We start from the raw sequence: 17,797 nt of genomic DNA, 5'->3' as shown, positions 1-17,797 counted from the left end.
ATAAACAGCTTCGGTGAAGTAGCTGGATATAAAATTAACTCAAACAAATCAATGGCCTTTCTCTACACAAAGAATAAACAGGCTGAGAAAGAAATTAGGGAAACAACACCCTTCTCAATAGTCACAAATAATATAAAATATCTTGGCGTGACTCTAACTAAGGAAGTGAAAGATCTGTATAATAAAAACTTCAAGTCTCTGAAGAAAGAAATTATAGAAGATCTCAGAAGATGGAAAGATCTCCCATGCTCATGGATTGGCAGGATCAACATTGTAAAAATGGCCAACTTGCCAAAAGCAATCTACAGATTCAAAGCAATCCCCATCAAAATTCCAAATCAATTCTTCAACGAATTAGAAAGTGCAATCTGCAAATTCATCTGGAATAACAAAAAACCTAGGATAGCAAAAACTCTTCTCAAGGATAAAAGAACCTTTGGTGGAATCACCATGCAGGACCTAAAGCTCTACTACAGAGCAATTGTGATAAAAACTGCATGGTACTGGTATAGTGACAGACAAATAGACCAATGCAATAGAATTGAAGACCCAGAAATGAACCCACACACCTACGGTCACTTGATCTTCGACAAGGGAGCTAAAAACATCCAGTGGAAGAAAGACAGCATTTTCAACCAATGGTGCTGGCACAACTGGTTGTTAACATGTAGAAGAATGCGAATCGATCCATTCCTATCTCCTTGTACTAAGGTCAAGTCTAAGTGGATCAAGGAACTTCACATAAAACCAGAGACACTGAAACTTATAGAGGAGAAAGTGGGGAAAAGCCTTGAAGATATGGGCACAGGGGAAAAATTCCTGAATAGAACAGTAATGGCTTGTGCTGTAAGATCGAGAATTGACAAGTGGGACCTCATGAAACTACAAAGCTTCTGCAAGGCTAAAGACACCATCAATAAGACAAAAAAACCACCAACAGATTGGGAAAGGATCTTCACCTATCCTAAATCAGATAAGGGACTAATATCCAATATATATAAAGAACTGAAGAAGGTGGACTCCAGAAAGTCAAATAACCCCATTAAAAAATGGGGCTCAGAACTGAACAAAGAATTCTCACCTGAGGAATACCGAATGGCAGAGAAACACCTGAAAAAATGTTCAACATCCTTAATCATCAGGGAAATGCAAATCAAAACAACCCTGAGATTCCACCTCACACCAGTCAGAATGGCTAAGATCAAAAATTCAGGAGACAGCAGATGCTGGCGAGGATGTGGAGAAAGAGGAACACTCCTCCATTGTTGGTGGGATTGCAAGCTTGTACAACCACTCTGGAAATCAGTCTGGCGGTTCCTCACAAAATTGGACATAGTACTACCGGAGGATCCAGCAATACCTCTCCTGGGCATATATCCAGAAGATGTCCCAACCGGTAAAAAGGACACATGCTCCACTATGTTCATAGCAGCCCTATTTATAATAGCCAGAAGCTGGAAAGAACCCAGATGTCCCTCAACAGAGGAATGGATACAGAAATTATGGTACATTTACACAATGGAGTACTACTCAGCTATTAAAAAGAATGAATTTATGAAATTCCTAGCCAAATGGATGGACCTGGAGGGCATCATCTTGAGTGAAGTAACACAATCACAAAAGAACTCACACAATATGTATTCACTGATAAGTGGATATTAGCCCAAAACTTAGGATACCCAAGATATAAGATACAATTTGATAAACGCATGAAACTCAAGAAGAATGAAGACCAAAGTGTGGACACTGTGCACCTTCTTAGAATTGGGAACAAAACACCCAGGGAAGGAGTTACAGAGACAAAGTTCGTAGCTGTGATGAAAGGATTGACCATTTAGAGACTGCTGTATCCAGGGATCCGTCCCATAAGCAGCTTCTAAACGCTGACACCATTGCATACACTAGCAAGATTTTGCTGAAAGGACCCAAATATAGCTGTCTCTTGTGAGACGATGCCGGGGCCTAGCAAACACAGGAGTGGATGTTCACAGTCAGCTATTGGATGTATCACAGGGCTCCCAATGGAGAAGCTAGAGAAAGTACCCAAGGAGCTAAAGGGATCTGCAACCCTATTGTTGGAACAACATGATGTACTAACCAGAACCCTGGAGCTCTTGTCTCTAGCTGCATATGTATCGAAAGATGGCCTAGTCGGCCATCAATGGAAAGAGAGGCCCATTGGACTTGCAAACTTTATATGCCCCAATATAGGGGAATGCCAGGGCCAAAAGAATGGGAATGGGTGGGTAGGGAAGTGGGGGGCGCTATGGGGGACTTTTGGGATAGCATTGGAAATGTAATTGAGGAAAATATGTAATAAAAATATTAAAAATTAAAAAAAAACAATATATACTTATGTTTATAAGTAGATAATAAATATTATTGATTAATGAATGAGAAAACATAGGTAAATATAATTAATTGAAACAAACCTATTAATTTTGTTTTAGGAGTCTCCATTTTATAAAGCTGCATGGATTTATGCTTTATAAATATTCTGGTAACATTCGCATTATTTTTTTAAAGTGAAAAACCTTAGCAAACAACTGTTCAAGTACAAATGTATAATGCAATAAAAATTTCTAGATACGTGTATAACACGTACTCTGTTTTTCACACTGAATAATAGAATTTCAGGTTTATGTGGGATCATAATATCCAGTTGGGCAAGCATTTTACAGCTTTCTTTGCTGATAGTATCTGTGTTGCTTCCTACTGCCATTTTGATATTTTCCTGGGTTATAATCAAACTTACACCTAACTGATGGAGACGGATTCCTTGGTGTAGAAAAAATGGTCATTGCCATATTCTCCCATTGGCCAGATCTAGGATCCTCTCTTCCTGTGGACAGATCTCTTTCCAAACACCACTTTATACTTCAAGAAACATGCAATGTCAGATTCCCACCACCTCATAGAACCTCAATCAATGTTGTTAGTTGGATATTACTGAAAATAAACTTAAAATAGAAATACATTATCATTTCATCTACTTGATTACTAGTGAGATTAAACATTTTCTGGCAAATTTTAATTAGCTCTTCAAGTTTCTAAAAGCCCATTAAACTGCCATTGGAAAGACTTCTCATGGCTTGAGTTTCTAAAAACCCATTAAACTGCCATTGATAAGACTTCTCATGGCATGAGAAATATCTGGTTGCTCATGGGCTTTTTCTTCCCGAGTCATGCTTTTCCTGCTGGCATCTAATACTCCCATTAATTGCATGTTCAAGCTTTCAGTGGACCATCTGATAGCCTAGTTTCATAATATTATCCAATGTATTTGGAAATTACATCACATTAGGTCTACACAGCCAGGTCCAAGTGGCGGGTTTCTGATAGGCTAGGAATCATAGAGAGCTCTGGGTAAGGCAACAGGTTTGGGCAGCTTGCTATTCACAGTCAGTGCCATTCCACACTGGGTACACTGTCTGTGGATGCCAGGGAAATCAGCATGCTGGGGAAAAAAAACTAAGTGATATAGGAGGTAGTAGGGAAATGTGTGTCTTTTCATCCAAGGAAGAAAATGATTGCAACGCCTTTGAACAAATGTTTGAGGAAAATACTTACAGGTCTATGTTAAATCGTATAGGCAGATTAGTGGTTATGTGAACCAAGAACTCATGGAAACCTTCAAAGCATGATATCATGTCTTTGAAAAAAATTGACGACAAAGTCTGTATTTTTCCTTCCCTTAAACATGTATTTTATTTAATTTTTAACTTTTTTATTAGATATTTTCTTTATTTACATTTCAAATGCTATCCCGAAAGTTTCCTATACTTCCCCCCCCACCCTGCTCCCCTACCCACCTACTCCCTCTTCTTGGCCCTGGCATTCCCCTGTACTGGGGCATATAATGTTTGCAAGACCAAGGGGTCTCTCTTCCCAATGATGGTCGACTAGGCTATCTTCTGCTACATATGCAGCTAGAGACACGAGCTCTGGGGGTACTGGTTAGTTCATATTGTTGTTCCACCTATAGGGTTGCAGACCCCTTCAGCTCCTTGGGTACTTTTTCTAGCTCCTCCATTGGGGGCCCTGTGTTTCATCTTATAGATGACTGTGAGCATCCACTTCTGTATTTGCCAGGCACTGGCATAGCCTCACATGAGACAGCTATATCAGTGTCCCTTCAGCAAAATCTTGCTGACATTTGCAATAGTGTCTGGGTTTGGTGGCTGATTATGGGATGGATCCCTGGGTGGGGTAGTCTCTGGATGGTCCATCCTTTTGTCTTAGTCCAAACTTTGTCTCTGTAATGCCTTCCGTGGATATTTTGTTCCCTATTTTGAGGAGGAATGAAGTATCCACCCATTGGTCTTCCCTCTTCTTGATTTTCTTGTTTTGCAAATTGTATCTTGGGTATTCTAGGTTTCTGGGCTAATATCCACTGATTAGTGAGTGCATATCTAGTGACTTTTTTTGTGATTGGGTTACCTCACTAAGGATGATATCCTCCAGATACATCATTTGCCCAAGAATTAATTGTTTTTAATAGCTGAATAGTACTCCATTGTGTAAATGTACCACATTTTCTGTATCCATTTTTCTGTTGAGGGACATCTGGGTTCTTTCCAGCTTCTGGCTATTATAAGGAAGGCTGCTATGAACATAGTGGAGCATGTGTTCTTATTACCAGTTGGAACTTCTTTTGGGTTATTCCCAGGAGAGGTATTGCTGGTAGTACTATGTCCAATTTTCTGAGGAACCGCCAGACTGATTTCCAGACTGGTTGTACAAGCTTGCAATCCCACCAACACATGGAGAAGTGTTCCTCTTTCTCCACATCCTCTCCAGCATCTGCTGTCACCTGAATTTTCGATCTTAGCCATTCTGACTGGTGTGAGGTGGAATCTCAAGTAAACATGTATTTTAATAAAATGTTTCAAAATTTAGAAGCTTGATCGTCAATCTATCCTCCTCTTATTTAACCTAAATTTGTATTGTAGTTTAAGTGCAGGATGTAAAGGACAGCTACTAATAAATACCTATAACATAACAGTATAATACAGAAATTATTAGTTTTATGGTTTTAAGAATTATTTTATTAAAAATTACATGACACTTGATACTCTGGCTACACTTATTGGTCTGTTTGTTACTCAGCTTTATTAATTAGGTACTGGCATCATTTTTTTTGTATATTTCTAGTGCTCTGTAACATTATACTTTTTAAAAGTGGCTAATGAGGTAGAGTTTTGCATGTATAATGATATATAGGCCAATGAGAGACTTGCATATATAATGATGGTTCCAACTGAAACCATCTAATAATGTTGCAGCTATCTTACTTATGTAAGTGTAATCAGCATAGTTCACTTGATAGAGTCTCCCAGAAACAAATTTCTCAGAACATGCCCTGGTCATCATGCAGTATATAACTTCCTGTGACACAACCAACTTATTATGAATTCAGAAGAGGTGCAATATCATGGTAGGTCCTAATTCTTCTTGCAACTTATTTTTATATGACTTTTGCAGTTGTCCAAGTGTTAGAAAATGTCTAAAGTTGATAATTATTGCTCTTTCCTAGAAAAATAGAAAGGCTCATAAACAAAGAAATATTAAAGAATTGTAAGAACTTTGTCAGAGACCTACATTACTTCCGACTTTGTCTTTCTAAAAACAATAATAAACAAGTCTAAAATATTTTCTAAATTTAAGAGGTCTTCTAAATACAAGATAGTTGCATCGTAATAGTTTAGTTGTTTATTTGTAGTAGAACAATGTATACAATGTACATGTGAACACTTGAATGGCCTTTATGATCAGTGGTGCTGACTTAGACAGCAGTTTCAGCTCATCCTATTTAATGAAAGGTTGTATTCCAGTTCTTCCAGATAAAAAGACCGGCAAAGTAACACTGCACAGATTAATCATAGTGGTCAAACAGACATGGTTGCATTATGGTTGTTTTACCTGGTACATTTTCAAATTTAATTAGATATGACCAACTTTTTATGAATTGGAATACAATTGGAGATTCTTCTTTGTAAGTATGGGCACAGGGAAAATTTCCTGAACACCAATGGCTTATGCTCTAAGATCAACAATTGACAAATGGGACCTAATAAAATTGCAAGGCTTCTGTAAGGCAAAAGACACTGTCAATAGGACAAGATGGCAGCCAACAGATTGGGAAAAAATCTTTACCAACCCTACATCTGATAGAGGGCTAATATCTAATATATACAAAGAACTCAAGAAGTTAGACTCCAGAGAACCAAATAACTCTATTAGAAATGGGGAACAGAATTAAATAAAGAATTCTCAACTGAGGAATATTGAGTGTCCAAGAAGCACTTAAAGAAATGTTCAACATACTTAATCAGGGAAATGCAAATCAAAACAACCCCAAGATTACACCTCACAGCAGTCAGGATGGCTAAGGTCAAAAACTCAGGTAACAGAAGATGCTGGCGTGGATGAGGAGAAAGATGAAAACTGCCATATTTGGTGGGATAGCAAGCTGGTACAACAACCCTGGAAATCAGTCTGTTGGTTCCTCAGAAAATTGGACATAGTACTACCTGATGACTGAGCTTTACCATTCCTGGGCATATACCTAAAAGGTGTTCCAACATGTAATAAGGACACATGTTCCACTATGTTCATAGCTGCCTTCTTTATAATAGCCAGAAGCTGGAAAGAACCCAAATGTCCTTAATCGAAGAATAGATAAAGAAAATGTGGTACATTTACACAATGGAGTACTACTCAGCTATTAAAAACAATGACTCAAGAAAGTCTTAGGCAAATGGAATGAACTAGATAATATCATCCTGAGTGAGATAATGCAATCACAAAAGAACACACATGATATGCACTCACTGATAAGTGGATATTAGCTCAAAAGCTGGGAATATCCAAGATACAATTCACAAACCACATTGAAGCTCAAGAAGAAGGAAGACCAAAGTGTGGATGCTTCAGTCCTTCTTAGAATGTGAAACAAAATACTCATGGGAGAAAATACGGAGACAAAGTGAGGAGTAGAGACTGAAGGAAAGACCATCCAGAGCCTGCCCCACCTGGGAATCCATCCCATGTACAGTCGCTAAACCCAGACACCAAGAAGTGCTTGCTGTGTGGGTTCATCTCTGGGTCTTCAATTCTATTCCATTGGTCTACTTGTCTGTCACTATACCAGTACCATGCAGTTTTTATCACAATTGCTCTGTAGTAGAGCTTTAGGTCCGGCATGGTGATTCCACCAGAGGTTCTTTTATCCTTGAGAAGAGTTTTTGCTATCCTAGGTTTTTTGTTATTCCAGATGAATCTGCTGATTGCCCTTTCTAATTCGTTGAAGAATTGATTTGGAATTTTGATGGGGATTGCATTGAATCTGTAGATTGCTTTTGGCAAGATAGCCATTTTTACAATGTTGATCCTGCCAATCCATGAGCATGGGAGATCTTTCCATCTTCTGAGATCTTCTTTAATTTCTTTCTTCAGAGACTTGAAGTTCTTATCATACAGATCTTTCACTTCCTTAGTTAGAGTCACACCAAGATATTTTATATTATTTGTGACTATTGAGAACGGTGTTGTTTCCCTAATTTCTTTCTCAGCCTGTTTATCCTTTGTGTACAGAAAGGCCATTGACTTGTTTGAGATAATTTTATATCTAGCTACTTCATTGAAGCTGTTTATCAGGCTTAGGAGTTCTCTGGTGGAATTTTTAGGGTCACTTATATATACTATCATATCATCTGCAAAAAGTGATATTTTGACTTCTTCCTTTCCATTTTTGTATCCCCTTGATCTCCTTTTGTTGTCTAATTGCTCTGGCTAGGACTTCAAGTACAATGTTGAATAGGTAGGGAGAGAGTGGGCAGCCTTGTCTAGTCCCTGATTTTAGTGGGATTGCTTCCAGCTTCTCACCATTTACTTTAACCAGTACCCCGGAGCTCTTGTCTCTAGCTGCATATGTATCAAAAGATGGCCTAGCTGGCCATCACTGCAAAGAGAGGCCCAGTGGACTTGCAAACTTTATATGCCCCAGTACAGGGGAACCCCAGGGCCAAAAAGGGGGAGTGGGTGGGTAGGGGATTGGGGGGGTGGGTATGGGGGACTTTTGGGATAGCATTGAAAATGTAAACGAGGAAAATACCTAATAAAAAAATAAATTAAAAAAAAAAAAGAAGTGCTTGCTGACAGAAGCCTGATATAGCTGTTGCCTGAGAGGCTCTCCCAGAGCCTGAAAATACAGAGGCGGATGTTCACTGTCAAACATTGGACTGAGCACTGGGTTCCTGATGGAGGAGTTAGAAAAAGGACTGAAGGAGCTGAAGGGGTTTTCCATCATATAGAAAGAACAAAAATATCAACCAACCAGACTCCCCAGAGCTCCCAGTGACTAAACCAACAACCAAAGAGGATACATGGAGAGACCTATGGCTCTAGCCTCATAGGTAGCAGAGGGTGACCTTGTCAGGCATCGATGGGAGTAGAGGACCTTGGTCCTGTGAAGACTTGATGCCCCATTATAGGGGAATGATAGGGCAGAGAGGCAGGAGGGAGTGGGTAGGTGGAGGAACACCCTCATAGATGCAGGGGGAGAGGGGATAGGATAGGGGCTTTCTATAGGGGTGTACTGGTTACTTTTGTGTCAACTTGACACAGCTGGAGTTATCACAGAAAAAGGGGATTCAGTTGAGGAAATGCCTCCATGAGATCCAACTGTCAATTAGTGGTCAAGGGGGAAAGGCCCTTTGTGGGTGGTACCATCTCTGGGCTGATAATCTTGTTTCTATAAGAGAGCAGGCTGAGCAAGCCAGGGGAAACAAGCCAGTAAAGAACATCCCTCCATGGCCTCTGCATCAGCTCCTGCTTTCTGACCTGCTTGAGTTCCAGTCCTGACTTCCTTGGTGATGAACAGCAGTATGGAAGTGTAAGCTGAATAAACCCTTTCCTCCCCAACTTGCTTCTTGGTCATGATGTTTGTGCAGGAATAGAAACCCTGATTAAGACAAGGGGAAACCAGGAAAGGGTATAACATTTGAAATGTAAATGAAGAAAATATCCAGTAAAAGATTAAAAAAAAGTAAAGTAACCAATATTTTGTTCAGAAAACAGATGTGAGGTAGTTTATATTCATTCTCCAGTAGATGGAAAGTCATCTAGTGAAGACATTTCCAAGAGTGTCTTTGAGAGTATTTCCAGAGAGGTTTAGCTGTGGCTGGCAGTGGGGAGTGGGGAGGGAATAGTGAACATGGCAGCACTTTCCTGTGAGCTGGAGTTTTGGACTAAATAAAAAGGAGAAAATTTGAAAGCAAGAGCATCAGCGTTCACTCATTTTTCTTTTCTGTTTTCTGACCACTGTGAGCAGCTCCCTCACAGTTTTACAACCATAATTACCTCAAGATCCCACTGACACACCTTCCTGTACATAACCATCTTTAGTCCTTTAAATTTCCAGCCAGAAATATTCTTACTGCTTTTGCCAGGTATGTTCTCACAACAACAAGAAAAGTAACTAATATGCCTTAAACTGTATCAAAGGAAAACTAAATAACAATAAGGCAGACTCTTCCAATTTACCCGATAAAGTTGCACTGTGACCATGGATAGAGTATAAATCCATGACTCTTCAGAAGGATGAGAGAGTTGCAGTGATGCCTTCAGCTCCCTGGTTAGATAATAGCCACAGAGGCTTCCAGATGGTCATACAAATCAGGATGCCATTTGAAATATTTATAATCACCACTCGTGGCATTATTTGTACAAAGGGCTTATGTGTTCTCAGTTCTAAGACATGGTCCCCACACATAGAGGAACCTATGACAATGGTTGTCCACCAGGTGCACATCATAGAGATCCATGTTTTAATCATGTAAATGTACTGCTTGTATGTGCCTTATAGAATAATGGACAGGTGCAGGACAAGGATTGGATTCTTTGGCAGGGAGCTAAAGGGACATAGTACTCCACTGGACAATGTTTGTGCATCCCCCAATTTCTCTTTCACGTCAGGGTCCCTCTTCTTTGGCCCCAAGCAAATCTCTTTTCTAGTCTGTTAGACAGAGTTAAAATATATTATCCATTTTTGTTAAGTTAGAACAAAAAGAATAGATTTCTTGTAAAATAATCCTTCAGGGGGAAAAAAAACCATTTAGGCCTGCTGTTTCTACACTCAGGAAAGCCCACTCACTAGTTATGGCATTTTAGAACTTTGGGCATAGAAATCAACGCACGTGCCCGCTTCTGCAGCACATATACTAAAATTGGAAATCAACGCACATGTGAGGAGCTCAGGTTACCTGACGTGCTGCATAGGCAGCAACTTTCAATTGTCATAGCTGATTCAGAGCTAGGATACAGTAATAGTGTACCAAATAGTGACTCCTTTTATACTTCTTACACCAAAGGGGGGGAAAAAAACCAAGATTTTGCAGACAGGGACTTCCCTTTTAAAGAAATAGTGTGCTTCACTAATGGATATTTTATTAAAATAAATAGTATTTGTAAGTTTGAATTTGCTGAAATTGTTATCCTTTGGAAAAAGCATTCTGAGTTGGAGGTGTGCGTCTTGACTAGTCTCCTCTCAGCAATATCAAGTCATTTCTACATTCCTGAGTCTCTTTTCTCACCCTTGGTTGGTGAGAGTATAGGATTGTGTTTTTTATTTAATGCTTTATTGATTCTTTGTGAATTTCACATCATGAACCCCACTCCCACTCATCTCCCCATTGCTTCATATCGTTTCTCCATCCTTGAAACCTCTTCTCTCAATTGAAAAAAAAATCTTGTTGTGGAAGTTGTAGTGTGTCTCAGTGTGTCTCCACAGTACACCCTTCTGCTTATGCATCTTTATTGGCAAATATTGGTTGCAATGAATCCTTGATCTGATTTGAGGCCTCTGGTTCTGCTATGCTATCAATACTGGATCCTCTCCAAGACTCCTCTTGATATGTCCCTGTGTCATGGAGATCCTGCAGCTCTGGATCTACAGGACCCACTCTTTCACTTGTTCCAGCAGTTCACAGAGGCACAGATGGGGTAGATGCTGGATGAACCAACTCAAAGCCCTGGATCCAGGCCTGGGTGGTAGCTGAGCTAGCTGTCAGCCTGCCAACTCGCTTGCACTCACACCAGGGAGAGCTCTCCAGTAGTGCCAGAGTTAGTTCACCCAGTGCAATGGTTGGCAAGGAACAGAGCCAGCTCACCTGCTCTCATGCACTTGGGACCCACTCACCTGGGCTCATACCAGTTGAGCCAGCTCGGTTGTGTTGCCTGGGTGAGGTGCAGGGCTGGGAGAGCCGTGGGGTTATTATTTACTGTAGGACTGTGAAAGGCAGCCTAGTTCTTGGTCCAGCACAGGCTGGAAACCCTGGTGATCTTGAGGGACAGAAGGCATTTTGCCATGCTCCTGGACACTAGGTTCCTGACATGAGGCCTCAGCACTTCATAGATATGTCCTTCCATCATAAAAGGCCCTTCCACAAGTCCCCTCCACAGGTAGAGGACATGGTCACATGGCCTCAAGACAGATCTCCATTTTAATGAGGTACCTAAAGTCAACAAATTTCCTTTCCCAGACACTCCTCCCTGCAAAGGGTATTTAACCTCAGGCTCGCCCCTGAGAACTGGGCTATAGTTTTATTTATCTACTTTCTGCCATGACCATAAATGTCTTTAAATCATGGACTGCCTCTTTTCATTGAGATTCACCGTGGGGAGCAATGGAACAGGCCTTCACCTAAAAAGCCGGCCACCTAATCTCCTGCAGAAGGTATCTCAGTGCTCCCAGCCACAGCTTCTACCAAGTCAAACCAAGGACCCAGATGGAGCTCTCCCCTCTCTTCCCCTTCAGCCCTGGGCTAGATTCAGCCCATGGGGCCCCCATTCCATTCTCAGCTCTTCCGCAGTATTCAGCAGTGCCAGGGTGCCCAAGAGCCTGAGAACCAGATGGCTCTGGCTTCCATGCAGACCTGGGGACTGCTGGAGCCAGTTCCTGTGGTCCCCGGGATCTCAGACTGCACTCCCCCAACCCTGGGGTTAGATTGTTTTTTTTTTCCCCAATATGTAGGTTGCCAATTTATCTTATTGGCTATACCCTTTGCCTTACAGGAGCTTTCTAGTTTCATGAAGTCCCATTTATCAATTCTTAAACTTAGAGTGTGCATCATTGAAGTTCTGTTTAGAAAATCTCCCCCTGTGCCAATGAGTTCAAAGCTCTTTCCCACTTTCTCTTCTGTTAGACTCGGTGTATCTGGTTATATATTGAGGTTCTTGACCCACATCAGATCCTACTACCAAAGCCTATACACAACAAAACTGGGAAATCTAGATGAAATGCATCCATTTTCTACACAGATACCACATACCAAAGTTAAACTGAAAGCAGGTGAACTATCTAAACAGGCCCATATTCCATAAGGAAATTGAAGAAGTTATTAAAATCTCCCAATCAAAAAAGCCTAGGGCCAGATGGATTTAGTGCAGAGTTCTACCAGACCTTCATAGAAGACCTGATACTAATAGTCCTAAAAAGATTCTGTAAAATAGAAACAGAAGGAACACTACCTAATTCATTCTGTGAAGCCACAATTACTCTGATAGCTAAACCACACAAGGACCCAACCAAAAAAAGAGAAGTTCAGACCAATCTCATATATGAATATTGATGCAAAATATCAATAAAATTCTTGAATCCAAGAACACACATTCACCACAATCAAGTAGGCTTCTTTCCAGGGATGCAAGGTTGGTTCAATATACAAAAATCCATTAATGTAATCCACTCTATAAACAAACTCAAAGAAAAAAAATCATATGATCATCTCCTTAGATGCAGAAAAAGCATTTGACAAAATATAACACCCCTTCATGTTAAAAGTATTGGAGAGATTAGGCATTCACAGCCCATTCCTAAACATAATAAAAGCATTATAAAGCCAACCAACAGCCAATATCAAATTAAATGGAGAGATACTTGAAGCAATCACATTAAAATTGGGGACAAGATAAGGATGCCCACTCTCCTCATATCTATTCAATATAGTACTTAAAGTGTTAGCTAGAACAATAAGACAACAAAGAGATCAAGGGGATACAAATTGGCAAAGAACAACTAAAGGTATCACTATTTGCAGATAATATGATAGTATACATAAGTGACCCCAAAAATTCTACTAGATAACTTTTCCAGCTGATAAACAACTTCAGCAAAGTGGTCGGATATAAAATTAACTCAAATAAATCAGTAGCCTTCCTTTATACAAATGATAAACAGCCTGAGGAAGAAATTAGGATAACAACTCCCTTCACAATAGCCACAAACATTATAAAATATCTTGGAATAATTCTATCCAAACAAGTTAAAGATCTGTACCACAATAACTTCATGTTTCTCAAGAAAGAAATCAAAGAAGATCTCAGAAAATGGAGAGGTCTCCCATGCTCATTGATTGGCAGAATTAACATAGTAAAAACGGCCATCCTACCAAAGGCAATCTACAAATTCAATGTAATCCCCATCAAAATCCCAACACAGTTCTTCAAAGACATGGAAAGAGCAATTCTCAAATTCATCGGGTAAGGTAAAGAATCCAGAATAGCAAAAACAATTCTTAGCAATAAAAAAATGGTTGGGGGAATCACCATCCCTTACCTCAAGCTTTACTACAGAGCAGTAATGATATAAACTCCATGAAGGGTTTTGTTGTTTTGTTTTGTTTTCATTTGTTTTTACCACTATTGCTCTGTACGGTTTATAGTATAGCTTGGGGTACTACATCAGGAATGGTGATTCTAGAGGTTCTTTCATTGTTTAGGACTGTTTTTGGCTATCCTGGGCTTTTTGTTTTTCCATATGAATTTGGAAAAATTGTTCTTTCAAGGCCTGTAAAAAATTGTGTAAGAATTTTGATGGGAAATGCATTGAATCTGTAGAATGCTTTTGGTAAGATGGCCATTTTCACTCTTTTAATCCTACCTACCCATGAACATGGGAGATCGTTCCATCTCCCTGTATTTTCTTTGGTTTCTTTCTTCAGGGATTTGAAGTTCTTGTGTACAGATCTTTTACTGGTTTGGTTAGAGTTACATCAAGATATTTTATCTATATTGAATTTATAGGGAGAGAATGGACATTCTTTATTTTTTTTTTAAAGATTTATTTATTTATTATATGTAAGTTCACTGTAGCTATCTTCAGACACTCCAGAAGAGGGCGCCAGATCTCGTTACAGATGGTTGTGAGCCACCATGTGGTTGCTGGGATTTGAACTCTGGACCTTCGGAAGAACAGTCGGGTGCTCTTACCCACTGAGCCATCTCACCAGCCCTGGACATTCTTTTCTTGTCCCTTCTTTTATTGCAATTGCTTTATATATCTCTCCATTTAATTTGATGTTGGCTATTGGCTTGTGCCGTATTGCTTTTATTATGTTTAGGTATGTGCCTTGATTCCCTGATCTCTCCAAGACTTAACATGAAGGGGTGTTAGATTTTGTCACTATATATATATATATATATATATATATATATATATATATATATATATAATTTTATTTATTTACATTTCAAATATTATCCCCCTTCCTGGATTACCCTCCATGAATCCCCTATCCAATATCCCCTCCCCTCTGCTTCTATGAAGGAGCGCCTTCACCCACCTACTCCCATCCAGCCTTTGCATGACCAAGGCTCTCCCCTCCCCTTAATACCAGATAAGGCAATCCTCTGCTACATATGCAGCTGGAGCCATGGGTCCATCCATGTGTACTTTTTGGTGCATAGTTTAGTCCCTGGGAGCTCTAGGGGAGTCTGCTTGGTTGACTTTGTTCTTCCTATGGGGATTCAAACCCTTTCAGCATCATCTAATGGGATGATGTGATTTTTCTCTTTCAGTTTGTTTACATTGTGGATTATGTTGATGGAATTTTGTATATTGAGCCATCCCTGCATCCCTGGGGTGAAGCCTGCTTGATCACAGTTTTTGATGTGTTCTTGGATTCAATTTGCAAGAATTTTATTGAGTATTTTTGCATCAACATTCATAAGTGAAATTGGTCTGAAGTTCTTTTTCTTTTTTGAGTCTTTTTTAGTTTAGGTATCAGGGTAACTGTGACCTCATAGAATGAATTAGGTAGTGTTTTTTCTGTTTCTATTTTGTGGAATAGTTTGAGGAATATTGGTATTAGCTCTTCTTTGACTGTCTGATAAACTTCTTCAATGAAACCTCTGGCCCTGAACAGTTTTTGGTTAGGAGACTTTTAATTACTGGGTCTATTTTCTTATGGGTTATGGTTCTGGTTAGATAGTTTATGTAACCTTGAGTTAACTTTGGTATGTAGTAACTGTCTTGAAATTAACCCATTTCATTTATATTTTCCTGAGTACAGGCATTTGAAATAAGACCTAATGATTTTTGGATTTCCTGAGTTTCTGTGTTATCTCTCTCTCCCTCTCTCTCTTTTTTATTTCTGATCTTGTTAATTTGGATATTATCTCTGTGCCTTTTCCTTAGCTAAGGGTTTGTCTATGTTGTTGACATAGACATTGAGTGCTGTGTGCAGAGAATAATGGGCCATTCTCTGCACACTGTTCTCACAAAACAGCTCTTGGTTTTGTTGATTCTTTATATTGTTCTCTATGTTTCTAATTGATTGATTTCTACTGGGTTTTGCTGGATAGAGTAATCTGGGCTGACATCTGTGGTCACTCAAGCTATTCCTTAGACTATTATAAACCCGACCATGTGGATTTTATGCTATTGGACTACTTTGTGGAATAATTTGGATCTTTGAGCTAGCAAAGTCATTGAGTGCTGTGTGCAGAGAATAATGGGCCATTCCTATGCACACTTATAAGTCATTAATGCTGAGATAAATACTGACAGTGGGATTTCAGCTTGTCAAACTTTGGATGGAAGCAAGCTACCTACTAGGATCTGGGATAGAAGTTATTTATAATAAGTGTTGGCTAAAAAAGTCTAGTGGTATTATGTCCATTTCCTGAGGACAAAAGTTGAGTTGGTAGGGAATATATGGTAGATTTGATATTTATTGGGGGAAGGTTGATTATAATAAAAAAGAATTTATATGTGAATAGTTAGATATATGTTATATATTATATATTATATTAATTATATATTACATATTATACATTATATACTACACATTACATTCTATATATTTTATACTATAACTATATATCATATATTATACATATATGGTTACACTAAGCAAATTTAAAGAAAAATGCTTTGTAAACTTAATAGCTGTATCTTTGCATCTATCATTAAGAACTGGTACTATACTTAGACATTTAGTTGTTTTTTAAAATGTCTATTTCTCAGTTATTTACCATTTGGAAGAAAGAAATAGGTCTACAGTAGGAAATGGAAAACAGGCATGTTCTGACTCCCTATTTAAATTTGTGGGCGTTTTCTGACTATCAGGGGCATGTTCTGATTCCCTATTTAAATTTGTGGGCGTGTTCTGAATCTCAGGGGCGTGTTCTGAATCTCAATTTAAACTTGTGGGTGAGTTCTGACTCTCAGGGACATGTACTGACTCTCAATTTAAATTTGTGGGCGTATTTTGACAACCTATTTAAATTTGTGGGCGTGTTCTGACCATCAGGGGTATGTTCTGACTCCCTATGTAAATTTGTGGGCATGTTCTGACTCTCAGGGGAGTGTTCTCTCAATTTAAATTTATGGGCGTGTTCTGACTCCCTATGTAAATTTGTGGGTGTATCCTGACTCTCAGGGGCGTGTTCTGACTCCCTAAGTAAATTTGTGGGCGTGTTCTAACTCTCAAGGGTGTGTTCTAATTCCCTATTTAAATTTGTGGGTGTGTTCTGAATCTCAGGGACGTGTTCTCATTCCCTATTTAAATTTATGGGCGGGTTCTCTCAATTTAAATTTACTTCATTTACATTCTTTTTAATAGCCAAGTAGTACTCCATTGTGCAAATGTACCACATTTTCTGTATCCATTCCTCTGTTGAGGGGCATCTGGGTTCTTTCCAGCTTCTGGCTATTTTAAATAAGGCTGCTATGAACATAGTGGAGCATGTGTCCTTCTTACCAGTTGGAACATCTGGATATATGCCTAGGAGAGGTATTGCGGGATCCTCTGGTAGTACTATGTCCAATTTTCTGAGGACTCTGACTCTCAATTTAAATTTGGGGGCTTGTTCTGTGCAGGTTGGCTTGAAATCATTGATGATGTTGGACAATTGCTATTAATACAAATGCTTTTTATTTTGTTTCTTACTGAAAATGTGGAGGCTTCTGCTAAGTGTCACTTGTTGAATTATCTTTACACATTAATCAACACCATGTTCTTTTTGATAAGTGATACTATTTATGAGAGCATGAATTAGCATGACTAAGGCAAGGCTGCTGGAGAAGGTAAAAAAGTGGCTGAGAACTAAGTTGCTAGGATTATAGTCTATTCCATGTTTGTCATATTTGTTTAAATGAATGAAACAATACTTTCTAAATGGCAGAAAGTACGAAAAAATTGTACTTTCATGTTCTACTTGCCTTTAACTTGATGATGGATTAAAATCATGGTATGACACTGGGTGGTATGGTTGGGTGGGCTAGGAAGCAGTTCTCATTAGGCATGAGATTTGGAAGTTGCTATTCTTAGCAAGACTATCAGATAACCACCTGTGCCTTTGATACTGCCTAGATAATGGTAAGTCCTCTGGACACATGGCCTGGTGCATCAGCTTGCTTCTGAAAAGCACAGGGGAAGATGCACTCTCCATGCAAAATAAAAGGATGTTTTTTTAAAAAGATAGTCTGTACTTTTATGTGTGTATTACAAAT

At 39.2% G+C, this 17,797-nt stretch overlaps 1 protein-coding gene across 7 annotated transcripts in view; it reads right to left on the bottom strand.

Annotated features, from left to right (window-relative positions):
* Positions 1-17,797, bottom strand: part of Hecw1 (HECT, C2 and WW domain containing E3 ubiquitin protein ligase 1) — a 287,293-nt gene that overhangs the window by 128,662 nt on the left and 140,834 nt on the right. The window lies entirely within an intron of this gene.

The sequence above is a fragment of the Mus caroli genome, unplaced genomic scaffold, assembly GCF_978045245.1.
Source record: "Mus caroli unplaced genomic scaffold, Mus_caroli_1 scaffold_15, whole genome shotgun sequence".
NCBI classification, from domain to species: Eukaryota; Metazoa; Chordata; class Mammalia; order Rodentia; family Muridae; genus Mus; species Mus caroli.
The sequence above is the reverse complement of the archived record's forward strand: the minus strand, read 5'-3'. Positions and strand labels throughout refer to the sequence as shown.